The sequence below is a fragment of the Sarcophilus harrisii genome, chromosome 3 (genome assembly GCF_902635505.1).
Source record: "Sarcophilus harrisii chromosome 3, mSarHar1.11, whole genome shotgun sequence".
Taxonomy (NCBI): domain Eukaryota; kingdom Metazoa; phylum Chordata; class Mammalia; order Dasyuromorphia; family Dasyuridae; genus Sarcophilus; species Sarcophilus harrisii.
In genome coordinates this window covers 83,818,074-83,831,984 of record NC_045428.1, presented here as the reverse complement: position 1 = coordinate 83,831,984, position 13,911 = coordinate 83,818,074, and the positions used below count along the sequence as shown (strand labels likewise).

Below are 13,911 nucleotides of genomic sequence, written 5' to 3'. Positions count from 1 at the left end.
CTCTTGGATCTATTTTTTAGGTTGGCTGATTTTCCATTGAGGTATTTTACATTTTCCTCCATTTTTTAAGAATTCTTTTTAGTTTGACTGATTCTTGATGTCTCATAGAGTTATTAGCTTCCTTTTGCCTAGTTCTAGTTTTTAATGTATGGTTTTCTACAGTTAGCTTTATATCTCCTTTTCTATTTGATTAATCCTATTTTTTCAAGGTGTTGTTTTCTTCAGTGGATTTTTTTTTTTTTTTTTTTTTTGCATTTGGCCAATTGTGTTTTTTAAGAAATTGTTTTCTTTAGTAAATTTTCCCCCTTCTTTTCCCAAGCTGTTGATTCTCTCTCATATCTCTTGTTTCTTTTCCCAATTTTTCTTCTACCTCTCATTTTATTTTTAAAGTCCTTTGTGAGAGCTTCCAAGAAGGCTCTTTGGTTTTGAGACCAATTCATATCCCTCTTCAAGGTTTCACATATGGGTATTTTGTCCTCTTTTGAATTAGTATTTTTGTCTTCCCTGTCACCATAGTAGCTTTCTATGGGTAAGGTTCTTTTCTGTTTCTTGTTTATTTTCTTTCTTTCTTTTTTCAGATTTCAAAAATTTAATTTTTTCTTGACTTTTAAAGTCAAGCTCTGTTTTGAGGTACAGAGGACTCTGTCCCAAATGTCTTGTGCAGCTTTGAACCTTAGATTTGAGCACAGGGATCTCTTGTGTTTGGTGTCTTGCTCACATCAGAGGGTAGTCAGACCCAGTTCTGCCAGTTGTTGCTTGGTTTCCTGAGCTGGAGATTTGCCTTCTGTCCTGGGATTGGAGGCTTGCCCCACTAGCCTGATCTGCTACTGAGTAAGGACCAAGGGTTTGGTATCTTCTGTGATTAAAACCCTGTCTTTACTGGCTTTTCCCAGATACTATCTGAGCTGGGCTGAGCATTCCTTTCACCTCAGAAAGACTGGCCTTTCTTGAAGTCCTTCTAATCTATCTTGAATTGTAGAGTAGTTTCATTCCATGAGACTCTGTTTATCAGAGACTTAGCTCCATTTGGTTTTGAGGGAAACTAGAAAATCTCAAGTAGCTTCCTGGCTTCACTCTGCCATCTTGGCTCAGCCTCTAGAAGTCTTGAACTTTACTTTTAGTGGAGTTAAATACTGCCTTCTTAGAAATGGGTGTACTGTCCTGCTGGTAAATTTTATGGAGTTTTAAAAATTTTTGTTTAGTAACTTTTATATTTCCCCATCATTTTCATCAAACTAGTCCTGATTTTGTGAGTGTTTTAACTCAGGTGAAAAAATATGACGCTATACACCAAGTCTCTGAAAGCCGACTACTCCTTTTCTGCTTCTCTGTTGTCAACTATGTGTTGGCTCAGCTTTCCTTCCAATCATAATAAACTTGCCACTTATAGAGAAATACTCAAATCTGTTGATATTAATTTTTCTGGTAGTTGTCTTACCTTGGGGGTACACTTTTGTTGAATGTGAATGTCTTGGAGAGATTGTCTTTGGTTGATTTAGCTCTCTGTGCCACATATTCCCTTAGTCACCGTCACATCCTGTCCATCTCTTCTTAAATTATTATTAAATGTCAGAGTTTCCTGTGAAGGTACATCCATGAAGTTTTATTACATTTAAGAAAACAGAATATAGTGTTAATGGTGAGAGACTCTTCAGTACTAAGTGACCATTGCTGGCTGTTTCTAACTCCTTTCTTCCTAAGGACTCCCCACTGTTTGATCCTTTGAGCCTATTCTGGTGTTGAAGTCACCCAAAATTATAAGTTTGTCCTTTTTTGGCATATTGATAATGAAAGTTTCCAGGCCTTTACAAAATTTTTTTTTATTTCATCAGGTTGTGTCATGGTGGGAACATGTGCACTGATGATGGTGACATGGCACTTTCCTGCAAGTGGCAATTGTACTATTAGCCTACCCTTCATTCTTTTTGAGAAGCATACAAATTTGTTAACTACATTAGTTTTGATGATAAATCCCAGACCAGTTTCATGGCACTCCCCATCACTGTAGCCACTCCAGAAAAATTTATATCCAGCTCTGACTTCAGTAAAGTGACCTTCATTTGCCAACTTTGTGTCACCCAGGGCTGCTGTTTGGATCTGATACCTGCTGAATACTTTCACAACAAAAGCTGTTCATTTTTCCTATTAGCTATATTTCATGTCATCTAGAAGTGGGCAGACATTTCATTTATCAATGAAAAGTGGAAACATTTTTGAAAAAATGTACCTTTTTTGTTTTTTGACCACAAAGTAAGATGTCCACCTGCTGTGGCAAGCAGGCCAGTTAGTTTGGATAAAGCAGTCAAGGTTAAAGGCACCTTTCTTATGCCAGTTAGTGAGTTTTGCAGTCCTTTAAAAAAGCTTCTCAGACACTCTAGCTGCTGCTGACTCCTACTACTGCTTTTTATCTGGTGAGAAGAGACTGTATGGCCTGGGCTGCCTGTATACAGGGTTGCGGACTACAGTTCCCAGTGTATCTGCACCTATTGCTTCATCATTTGTTCGTAGCCACAGGACTTTGATTTAGGTAAAAAATGGTAAAATGGTGTGGGTGATGTCTTTTGACTTGTGCATAAAATGGATTTAAGTGAGGTAGAGTTGCACAAATGCAAATCTTACTCTCTTCCTAAGTCATCTGAGACTAGAGGTAAGACAAAAGTCGAGACCACTGGTGATAGCTTGGGATATAGTTCATGAACTTGGGGTCTTTAATGTCTGGCTAAGCTCTAGTTGCTTCATACAGCCTTCTTTAGCTGCCTTCCTAGCCAATGGAACGAATTGCTCTCATTCAACCCATTTAACCAGGGGAAGTCTTCACATGCTTCCTCACCTTCCCTTACTCATCTCTGCATTTGAGGCCACTTTGTTACTCTCAACCTACGTTAGTCACCTGCTAAAATGGCTTATTGGGTTGTGGCTAATGTGTAAGCTATAGCTTCTTAGAGCCAAAGGTGAGAATTAGGTGGCAGGTGAATACCAAAAATAGAAAGAGCAGTCCTCACACCAGAGTTAGTAATCTTCCCTGAACACTCAGACACCTCAAACTGAAGGGGCAAAATATAACTCCCAACATCTCTTGGTCCAATTTAAAAAAAACAAGAACCCCCAAAAGCCAACTAAAAAACTGCAGTTGAAACTGGTAAAGGACCTTATCTAAGAATCATACAGCAGAACCAGAGGCAGGGAGGAAGTTTGTAATAGTGGATGTTGTGCTGACTTTAGAATTGGGATGGTTTGGTTTCTAGTTCCCTTTCACAGGAACTTATAGTTGTGTGACCTTAGGGAAGTCAATTAACTTCTAATAGTAACATCTGCCTCACAGCATTATTGTGAAGTTCAAATTTTACATATACAATATATATGTGCATATTTATGTACATATGTGTATATATAATACACATACATAATATCTATAACATAATATGATATGATACTACATATATATGAAATCTGTTGTAAACGTCAAAGGGTAGCTAATGCTGAGGCGTAGGTGGAGCTGTCCTGTGACTAACAGGAAGAAGCAAGAAATATGTTAGAATGTTGAATCAAATGAAATAATAGTCATAAAGCTTAAATTAGCACAGTGTTTTGCAAATATTAAGTGATTATTCTCTCCATTTTCCCCTCTTTGATTCTTGTCAGAGAGCATCAAGAATTAAAGGTAGCCTTCTTTAATAAGATTAATTTTAAAGCATTAAGCTAGTAAGCATCTCCCAAAAGAAATAGAATATTTGTATCTACATGAGATTAAGGAATCTTTTCACACAATGGTATTTCATTTTGATCATTAAAGAAACTCTCAAAGGCATTGATAGAGGGAATAAACATTGTAACCCAGGTAAGATATAAAAAGTTTTTAGAGACAAAAGACCTGAGTGTCAAGTGTCTCATCAGAGGAATTTGAGGCTTCAGACAATACTATGGAAAAATTCAAATTCCTTCTTTCCCTCCCCACTCCTTCCCTCCTTCTCTCTCTCTCTCTCTCTCTCTCTCTCTCTCTCTCTCTCTCTCTCACTTCCTTATAAAAATAATTTAAAATATTTTATTGTTAAGTTTTGAGCTTCAAATTCTAAGCCTCCTTCTTTTTCCCTCCCCATCCCACACAGCTCTCTCCTGACTCCTTCAAACAATAAGCAATCTGATATAGGTGATATATGTGTAATCATGTGAAAACATTTCCATATTAGTCATTTTGTTGGGAGAAAATTTGAACAAAACAAAAATAAAGAAAAAAAGAAAGTGAAAAACAATATGATCTGTATTCAGATGTCATCAATTTTTTCTCTGGAGATGGATAGCATTTTCTATCATGTATTCTTTGTGATTGTCTTGGATCCTTATATTGATGAGAATAACTAAATCATTCATAGTTGATGATACAATATTACATCAGACAGTGTTACTATGTAGAATCTCCTCATTTTGTTCACTTCATTTTGCATCAATTCATATAAGTCTTTCTAGGTTTTTTCTGAAACCATTCTGCTGGTCACTTTTTTAATGGTACAATAATATTCCCTTATAATTATATACCAAAGCTTGCTCAGCCATTTCCCAAGTGATAATCTTCCCTTCAGTTTCTAATTCTTAGTCATTAAAAAAGAGTTCCTACAAATATCTCAAATTGCTTTCACAGACCTATACAAGACGGATGAGAATAGCTGTCATTCACAGACACAATATTACTGTTAATGTATACAATTTTCTCCTCATTTTATTCATTTCACTTTGCATCAATTCATATAAGTTTTTCCAGGTTTTTCTGAAATTATTCCGCTCATCATTTTTTAATGGTACAATAATATTCCTTCCTTACAATCATTTACCACAGAGCTTGCTCTGCCACCATTCCCCAGTGGATAATTCTCCTCTCAATTTCCAAATCTTAGCCACTACAAAAAGAACTGCTATAAATATCTCAAATTGCTTTCCAAATATTTTCCTATTCATGAGATCAAAGATCTAGTGCTAGACAGGACCTTGGAGGTCATGGTATCTATCTTCTCATTTTACAAAAGAGGAAAAAGAGAAAAGCCGTGTCTTGCCTACAGTCATACATCTAGTAAATATCTTAGAAAATATTTGAATCTCAGTCTTGGCAATGTGGTGACCTGGAAAGAGCATGGACTCTAGAAGAAGAAAACATCTGGCTTTGAATCCCACATCAGATACTTACTGCCTGTGTGATTTTTAACAAATAACTGAACTTTCTTGAGTCTGTTTTTTCATCTGAGGATGAGGTTGTTGAATAAAATGGCATCTGAGATTCTTTCCAGTTCTATGATCCTATGATTGTGAATCTGTCTTCTCAGGGCAGTGAATCCATGCCATAAAATTCATCTACAGATATTTCTATGTTCCAAGTCCTGGGAATATAAAGACACACATCTCCTGTCAAGATGGAGACAGTGTACTCTTAACTCACATTCACTTACACATATACACACGCATACACACAACATAAATACAAAGTAGTTTATGAAGAACCATTCATTAGCAGATGGATAGACTCAGAAAGGCTTTTTGTAGAAGGTAGTCAATGAGCTGAGTCTTAAAGGAAGTAAGGGATTCTTTGAGGTAGAGGAGAGGAAGGAGTATATCCTAGACAGATGAGAGATACACTGCAAAGCCAGAGGAATGGGATGGGGTGGTATATTGTTGTGTGTGAGGAAGGGCAAGACTAATTTAGCTAGATCTTAGAACATCGATTCTTAAACACTGATTTCCAAGGAATATGTGGATAGATTTTTTTTTTTTGGAGGGATGGTAGGTATCTGTGAATATGCAGGGGAAGAAAATTACTTTCTTATTTCACTAAGAACTATCTAAAATTTAGCATTTTCTTCCATTATGAATGAAGTCAAAATAAAACCCCAACATCATTCTGGTAAGGGATTCACATATGTCATCAGTCTGTCAAAGGGACTGGGGAGTCATGAATATACGATGAAGCTGGAAAGGTAGAGGGACCACATAGTGAAGGGCTTTAAAAAACACACAGAGGCATTTATAGCTTGATCCCAGAGGCAAGAAGAAGCCACTGGATTTTATTGAGTAGGGCAGTGACATGGTCAGATCTGCACTTACAGAAAATCAATTCAGTGGATGTAGTTGGAGTGGAAGATGAAGTGGCCTGGGAGGCCAATTAGGACACTATAGAAGTTGTCTAGGTAATGAGTAATGAAGACCTAATAAACTTAGGTAGTGGTTGGATGAACAAATTCAAGAGACATGAAAATAGAAATGGCAGGATTTGGTAACTATTGGACACATGAGGTGAGAGAGAGTGAAGAGTCTGAGAGAACACTGAGGTTGCACTTAATCTTGCCATCCTTCCCCTTGTCCCCTATTTGCTCACGTGGTTTGCCCAGTCTTCTCTGTTAGCCAGTGTCAAATGCATTAATAAAATGGTCACCTTATTGCACTCCTCCCAAAGCTGGCATCTTACAAAACTGCCTTTTCTGTTCCTCTTATCTTCCTTCTCCAAAATCTCAAGTAAACTACATTTACTAGCTTTAAGCAAAAGAGTAAAAAATACAAACACATACAAAGTTATTGAATATATGAATGCTTTAAAATTATAATTATTATTTTTTTTTAAAGAAGCATTGAGTCTTCATCTAGACTAGCCAAATAACAGACTGGTACTGAGCTAAGAACAGTGGATTTGAATTCAGAAGACTTGTTTGAATTCAGGCTTTGTCCCCTACTACAAGTGTGACTTTGGACAAATTATTATTTCTGGGATTCAGTTTCCTCATCTGCCAAATGATAAGGGTGAAGATAATCATATCTGAAGTCCCTTCTAACCCTAATTCTGGGTTCCAAGAATCTCCTTTTTCTCTAAAGCACACTTGGCTTTTGACAAGCTGAAGCTAGAAGTGTGACCCAAATCTAGACTTCTTTTTTCCTTTCAGAAAGTTCTTTCCAGACCCTTAATATAATCCCAATACTCAAAGTGATCAGACCAGGAATCTGGTAATCACTACACTATAAGTAGTACTAAAATCACTCTGTAGTAGCTGACCTTCACATTTCCCCAAAGATACACATTTAAATTCTATAAAGACATACATGGTGATATGATGAAAAGAGCACCAACTCTGGAATTTAAGGACTTGAGTTCAAATGCCATGTGCATTACCTGTATGACTTTCACCAAGTTACTCCCTAAACCTCCCTGGGCCTTAATTTTCTTATGTGTAAAATGAAGGGGTTGAACAAGCATGGCCTCTGGGATTCCCTGTTATGATTTATCCATTTAACAAAGAATGATGATTTCTTGGTTAATCATTCCCATTTTACTGACAGGAAATCTGAGCGATGGAAAGGTTAAAAGCTTCAATAATGGATTATATTATCACCTAACAGCTAGATCAGGCTCCCTTGTTGATAAAGCATCCTCCTTGTCTCCTTTTTGATTAAGCTACATTCTGCTTCTTTAGGCTTCTGGTGGTGATGATGGACATGCTGCTGGCCTCTTGAAACTGTTTGCTTCTCTTAGAGACCAAAAAGGGAGAGAAGCTATGTAGAGGGCCAGGAGGTAAGAATCCATTCCAGGTCTTGAATCTAACAGTAACTTGGCTCACCAAAACTCCCTTTTCTTATTGAAATAGCAGAGACTGCTTGTCAGTATAATAAATTAATAATCTAGTGACTGAAGCAAAATGCAAACACGACTTTTTGGATTAAAGGCAAATTTAGGACAGGAAAAGCAACCCACAATAGACACTAAAGGCATTTGAGAGAAAGATACTTGAGATAATGGTATGATAAACTTTAACCTGATGTGTATCCCAACTATTTGCATCTCAGTTTAAGTAACCAAGATCCAGGCCTTAATCATTTACATCTCAGTAGATCTTGTTTATTAGAGAAAACTATAGGAACTTCAAAGAGTGTACTTTGTACCAAGTCTATGAACATGTGAGGTATATATATCTGTCTGATCAATAAACTTGGAAGAGTTCATATTTGAGACTCTCTCCGCCTGGCCCTGGTAAATTCACACTCTTAATTCACTACAGGAGCTAGATTTCAACAAAGTTAAAATCAAAGAAAACCTAGCAAGAATTGGGGATCAAAAAAAGGAATTGGGGATCAGAGGCTTGTTCATAAATAGAATAGAGGACCCTTCCAAGTGATTCTGTGATTTTTTTTGTTTTATCCAGGTAGACTATGTAAGGCCCTTGAAAGGAAGGTCCTTTGAGAATTCATGTAGAGAGCTTGAGGGAACTTTTGAGGACCTTCCACATTCCCTTTTGTTCTTTTCCAGAAAAGAGTCATCGTTGTTGAGAGTTTGAACGCTAGAGCATTTTGCTTAGAAACTGAAGGCTAAGGAACCAGTGGAAAAGAAAGAAGCACAGAGATGTAGCTTATGGAAGCCAGGATGGCAAGAGCCTATAAATTCTAGTCACTTTAGGGAGGAAAGAAGTGGAGAAAGGAGAGACATCTTGTCACTATTATTGTATTACACATGTCCTGAGGACTGCTTCTTTTATGGCAAATACCCCCTCCCCCCCAAAGGGGTCCTTTTCAGGTAAGAGACTGAAGAACCCATAAAATTAGCAGAGTTCTGGCAGGACTGCCTGAGGGGCACTGAATGTGCTATTATCCCTTGTGGGCCTGTAACTCCATAGGAAAATAGTTACCTAGCCTATCTTGGTTAGTTAAGGTCTGTGACCTCACAGTTGCCAGGGGAACACAAATCTCTTACTTGACAGAGAGGTGCAGTTTGTTTTCCCAGTGAAGGCATTTATAAACATAAGCTCAAAGGGTAACACCTTTAAAATTAGGTTTGCTCCCTGAGCATTTTTTCACCCTTAGATTACAGCTCAATCAAGTAAGATTAGGGCAACCAATTAGGACACTTATTGGTAGGAAACGTGGAAAACAGATTATGCTTCAGTACGTGTGTTCAGGATGATTTAGTTTTATAGAATAATGGGATCTGAACTTCAAAGTCCAAAAGTCAGGTCAAACATTTCAAGGCACAAATGCATTATGAAGAAAGAAATGAATCATTAAATACATAAGAAAGACTCACCCAAGTCAGGCAAGATGGAAAGATAGTTCCTCCAGTCTCAATCAATTTTAGTGGTTTTTAGTACTTCACTCCCACAGTTGGTTACATGGATGATGCTCTTCCTTAAGGGACTGAATGGCATCAACACTTTTAAAAGCTCAAATCAGGGGCAGGGTTGCTTGCCTCCCTACCCAAACTTTGATGACCCCAAAAAGGGTAGCCCTGGTTCACACTTTGTTACATCATTAAAAAAAAATCATTTTAAGGTGACCCATTGACCTAGTTATATCACTAGGGAGAGTAAACCTTTGGCAAGAAAATGGCAGATCCATTCCCCATAGTCCATATAACTCAGGAGATTCTGTCTTTCTGAAATTTTTATCAAGAATTTCAGCACTCTCTAATGATTTTTACTTAGTGATCCCTAAAGTGACCCTTCTGGGAGGGAGATATTCTTACACTATCTCTTATATGGGTTAGATCCCAGAATGCTCAAATGATCATTTGAATTGTAAGCACACTTGTGATTTGGGAATATCACAGGGAAGAGATTCTTTTTGTATTGGTTCTGTCTACCTATATTTTTCCAGTTATTTAAATCTGATTTTAGTTGTATAAAATGGTTTTGATAATTTTGTTTATGTAGTTCCTGGGTTTGTTTTGGCAAGAGGAAAATATGTTTTGGGACAATAAGTAACAGTCACTAGGCATGAATTCGCTATCTACTAAATCCCAGGTAGTCAATTGGTCAATAAACATTGATTATATATACTAGGTTCTGTGCTGAATATATCCTGGATATAAAAAGAAAAGCAAAGAGTCTTTATCCGCAAGAGCTCTTAACCTAAAGGAAGATGACAATACATAAAGGAAGCTAAAAACCTGAGGTTGGGTAGAGGAAGAGAAGGATACTCCATTGTGGATCTTATAACTGGCTTGTATCCTGAGCACTCTTTTATATAATATATATATAATATATAGAAGGAGATTTCTTCTGTCTGTTTTCTACCCTCTCAAATGAGAGGGTGGGAGAGTCTCTAGGGGCAATCCATGCTGAGAAGCTGAATTTATGCAATCTTGCTTGAACATGATTTTTGTGGAGACAATGATGAGTGAGGGTCATGAGCCTAGACTGAGACTATACAAACAGTAATTTTTTTTTCATTTCAGGTATTAGCTAGTAGGTAATCCCTACCATTTTTTGACCAAAGTCTGAGTCTCCCTAATGATATAACAAATTCAATAATAGGACATCTGACTTTCATTATCTTATATTATGGTAACTCTCTTTACTGTATCAACAAATCATCTTTTCTTGGGCTTTTTTATATTGACTCTGTAGGAGGACATCTTAGTCTTTGCTAAGTTTTAAGAAACTGGTATTTTCAGTCTAAATCTTCTTTTTGGTCTTTTGTGGGCTATCAATGCACCTTCCACTACTTTATCTTAAGGGAACCTTTTTTTTAATGATATAACAAAATATTACCAAGATCACAAGAGTAAGCTGGATTAGAAGAGACTTTAGTCCTACATGGATCCTATAAGCATAAGTGGATTCTTCAGCTTTGGCCCACTTTCTCTATAGACCTGATCCCTATATGTGTTTCCACTATGGTTTTCTTTTCCTTTTCCTTTTCCTTTTCCTTTTCTTTTCCTTTCCTTTCTTTTCCTTTCTTTTCCTTTTCCTTTCCTTTCTTTTCCTTTCTTTTCCTTTTCCTTTCCTTTCTTTTCCTTTCCTTTCTTTTCCTTTTCCTTTCCTTCCTTTTCCTTTTTCCTTTCTTTTCCTTTTTCCTTTCTTTTCCTTTTTCCTTTCTTTTCCTTTTTCCTTTCTTTTCCTTTTTCCTTTCCTTTCCTTTTTCCTTTCCTTTCCTTTTTCCTTTCCTTTCCTTTTTCCTTTCTTTTCCTTTTTCCTTTCCTTTCTTTTCCTTTTTCCTTTCCTTTCTTTTCCTTTTTCCTTTCCTTTCCTTTCCTTTCCTTTCCTTTTCTTTCCTTTCCTTTCCTTTCCTTTCCTTTCCTTTCCTTTCCTTTCCTTTCCTTTCCTTTCCTTTCCTTTCCTTTCCTTTCCTTTCCTTTCCTTTCCTTTCCTTTCCTTTCCTTTCCTTTCCTTTCCTTTCCTTTCCTTTCCTTTCCTTTCCTTTCCTTTCCTTTCCTTTCCTTTCCTTTCCTTTCCTTTCCTTTCCTTTCCTTTCCTTTCCTTTCCTTTCCTTTCCTTTCCTTTCCTTTCCTTTCCTTTCCTTTCCTTTCCTTTCCTTTCCTTTCCTTTCCTTTCCTTTCCTTTCCTTTCCTTTCCTTTCCTTTCCTTTCCTTTCCTTTCCTTTCCTTTCCTTTCCTTTCCTTTCCTTTCCTTTCCTTTCCTTTCCTTTCCTTTCCTTTCCTTTCCTTTCCTTTCCTTTCCTTTCCTTTCCTTTCCTTTCCTTTCCTTTCCTTTCCTTTCCTTTCCTTTCCTTTCCTTTCCTTTCCTTTCCTTTCCTTTCCTTTCCTTTCCTTTCCTTTCCTTTCCTTTCCTTTCCTTTCCTTTCCTTTCCTTTCCTTTCCTTTCCTTTCCTTTCCTTTCCTTTCCTTTCCTTTCCTTTCCTTTCCTTTCCTTTCCTTTCCTTTCCTTTCCTTTCCTTTCCTTTCCTTTCCTTTCCTTTCCTTTCCTTTCCTTTCCTTTCCTTTCCTTTCCTTTCCTTTCCTTTCTTCCTTTCCTTTCCTTTCCTTTCCTTTCCTTTCCTTTCCTTTCCTTTCCTTTCCTTTCCTTTCCTTTCCTTTCCTTTCCTTTCCTTTCCTTTCCTTTCCTTTCCTTTCCTTTCCTTTCCTTTCCTTTCCTTTCCTTTCCTTTCCTTTCCTTTCCTTTCCTTTCCTTTCCTTTCCTTTCCTTTCCTTTCCTTTCCTTTCCTTTCCTTTCCTTTCCTTTCCTTTCCTTTCCTTTCCTTTCCTTTCCTTTTTTCCTTTCCTTTCCTTTCCTTTCCTTTCCTTTCCTTTCCTTTCCTTTCCTTTCCTTTCCTTTCCTTTCCTTTCCTTTCCTTTCCTTTCCTTTCCTTTCCTTTCCTTTCCTTTCCTTTCCTTTCCTTTCCTTTCCTTTCCTTTCCTTTTTCCTTTCCTTTCCTTTCCTTTCCTTTCCTTTCCTTTCCTTTTTCCTTTCCTTTCCTTTCTTCTCCTTTCCTTTTCTTTCTCCCCTTCTCCTTCCTCTATCCCTTTTCCTTCTCTTTCCCTTTCTTTCCTCCTTTAAATAATCCACTGCAGGATTACATGTAGCTTTTTTATCAGTGACTGAACTGTACATAACCAAAAAATTCTATGCATGTTAGATGTAGTTCATTTAAATAAGTGTCATTTTAGGACCTAGGTAGGCAGCCTTCACATTTTTTATTTGTATTCTAAATGGTGACCTAGGACCAGTATTTTTTTTTTTTTTTTTGCTTCTGTGGTGAATTATTGATTTGACCTTCTCACCTTAATATTCTGCTGTTCAAATTCTATTAGTTCTCTATATATTTATTGTTCTCAATTAATGAATAGTTTTAGCTACTTTGCTAGTGAACATTACTCAACAAAATTTGTTGAATTGAATTCACATTGACTATGTGACCATGGACAAGTCACTTAATCTCAGCTATTACCCTTTGCCCCCTACTAAAGACAAAAAGGAGATTTGAATTTGAAGGGGGGGATGTATTTCTCCTACTCTTCAGCTTTTTGTTCTCATCTTAGAGAGAATCTAAAGGAATTTCTAAAATAAAGTTTAGGGATGACTCATGTCTAGGGTCTCACCAAAAGTGGGTGATAAATAATAAAAGTGGGCAATCCTTTGATGATATGTAAATGCAATATACATAATACATATTTTATATATGTATATGCAAATAAATTTATAAATATGAATAGAAGTATCAGGTATAGGACAGATGTTTATGTCTTCTGCCACAGAGAATGCATAAACCATGGAAGACTCATTAGTATGCACTGACAGAGACAGAAATATGTCCTTTCCATCACTAAACCCATGATCCCAAGACAACAGCAGTAAAGCACACATTGTACTCTCCTGAATGGTAAAGACAACTTCATGGGATATCTAGAATAGATATTTCATTTACATTTAAAATTCACATTATTTAAGCATCTCCCAATGTCCAGATGTCCCAACTAGCCAGGGCATATTTTGAGTTTTCTTAATCCTTTTAGTTGAGCATTCTCCTGTAGTGTCTCTTCTATTATTTGCTTATTTTGGGTTAGATACAATTTCCCTTAAGGGTTAAACTTCAGCGCAGAAAAGGGTAAATTGGTTATTTGCACATTATCAACAGAGAGTAAAGTAAATAGAAGAGTATTGGACTGTAATATGTTAAAATACTTGTGATTGTTTTGGAGATAAAACCCATAAGTAGCTATTTTAGGTGAGTGATGGACACTAGCCATCTTGCCACACTCTAATTAATTGATCATGCAACAGGGGAGCAAGCTTCACCTCCTTTGTTTTGAAGAGTATAGAAAAGTTCTATCTCACTTTACAATGGATTTTGTTCATCTCTCTTACATTTACCTTAGAAAAATATTGAACTCAATTATCTTTCATCTATTTCCTATAAGCCTTCTTCTTCTCCTTCCCATACCCCACTTCTACGATCTAGTGGATAGCATCCTGACTTTTGTTCTCCCCTTCCTCCCCAAACCCCCTACTTTGAGAAGTTTTGATTCTGCTTATGTAGCCTATAGAATATCTTGGGCAACAAAAGGGAAAGACTAACAAGTTCTGAGAGTCATTTTTTACTTCCTTGAATGTGTCTGTCACTCTCTAGTAGAAGGAAATTAAATAGGTCTGGCACAATGTGTTGGAGGTTTTCTCATACCTCATGTTGTTCAAGGAGAATGAAAATTGATTAGCGTAAGATGAGCATGTGTCT

At 36.9% G+C, this 13,911-nt stretch overlaps 1 protein-coding gene across 7 annotated transcripts in view; it reads right to left on the bottom strand.

The window, feature by feature from the left end:
* Positions 1-9,220, bottom strand: part of ERICH6B (glutamate rich 6B) — a 100,345-nt gene extending 91,125 nt beyond the window's left edge. For 4 of the 7 annotated variants that reach the window (XM_031958379.1, XM_031958384.1, XM_031958385.1 and 1 more), the window contains exons 1-3: positions 9,047-9,220; positions 5,177-5,366; positions 1,439-1,579 (exon numbers count right to left, since the gene is read on the bottom strand). The gene's annotated coding sequence lies outside the window, so the exon portion shown is untranslated. The remainder of the gene's footprint in view (positions 1-1,438; positions 1,580-5,176; positions 5,367-9,046) is intronic. The other 3 variants (XM_031958381.1, XM_031958380.1, XM_031958382.1) reach the window with 3 other exon arrangements.
* Between the last annotated feature and the right edge of the window lie 4,691 nt (positions 9,221-13,911).